We start from the raw sequence: 1,213 nt of genomic DNA, 5'->3' as shown, positions 1-1,213 counted from the left end.
AAAAAAAAAAAGAATTAAAGGGGAGAGTATTTTCCTCCTTGTGTAGTAGTAAATAAGTAATCTCAGCAGGGGTTTTCTACTCCATCTTGATCATTCATTCAGTTCTCAGATAAAAGACACATAACCTTTATCTTTATAATAAGCCTTAAACAGAGCTACAGCTGGGCAGAATCTACCCTCTATGTCATTATGTGTACTTCCCTATCATAACCCCAATAAGCTGCCATATTACATCTGGGCCGCTCTTAACTCCAATTTGCTAGACCCCACGGTCATGTTTTTATAATTCACCTACCCCATGTGTCTTCTCTCTCTCCTTGTGGTCTCCTTTCTCAGCCCTGAAGCCTGGAAACTGAAACTCTGCCTATCTCTCTCCTCCCAGCTATAGGTTATCAGCATCTTTATATTATTCACCAATCAGGGGTAAAGTGGTGGGCAAGCCTACATAACATCATGCGGGGCTCCGTGGGATCTGAGAAGCTCCTAGCCCCTGTGGGCAACCAGAGCCAATATTTAGCGTTACAATACATAGCAACAGATCAAACCTCAACACCCTTGTTCTCCAAGGTCATTTCCACTATGGGGCAACTCTTAAAATGCTCTGTGACCTTGAGGAATCACCTGCTCTTTGGTTGGGAGGGCAGAGATCTCGCCAGTGGGCTCCAACAGTATCCAGGTTCTGAAGAGGAGGGTCAGTACATGTAGAGAAAAAAATTCCCTCACGCTTTAAGCAAAGCCAAGGTCAAACAAGGCCTCTGAATTATTCTCACAGGATGAAACAACTGGGGGGGGGGGGAGTTAGAAGAGCCTGAGTTGTTCTCAAGCTCAGATTACCCATGAGGAATAGCGCGTCTCAACGGTCTTAAATAATAATAAAAAAAAAAAAAAAAGAAAAAGCTACCTGTGTGGTCTTAAGCACCCAGCAGGAAGATGTCCAAAGAATGAAATACTTGGTGTGATTCTTTAATGTTTTAAATGGTTTAATGCTTTTAATGGTTTCTCATGCTGCCTGGACATTAGGCTTAACCATATGAGATGCTATTTCTCATTAATGATTTTCTTCTGGATAAGACAAAAACATGACACAGATATAAGACCTCACAGCTTGGCTCAACTCAACAAAGCGACACCTACCTGATGCTGAGAGACATGGGCCTGCTATTGTTTTCAAATGATGGTTAAATTTCTTTTCTCTGTGTCTCTGTCTTTCTCC

This window comes from Mus pahari, chromosome 4, assembly GCF_900095145.1.
Source record: "Mus pahari chromosome 4, PAHARI_EIJ_v1.1, whole genome shotgun sequence".
NCBI lineage: Eukaryota > Metazoa > Chordata > Mammalia > Rodentia > Muridae > Mus > Mus pahari.
Note: the sequence above shows the minus strand (reverse complement) of the source record.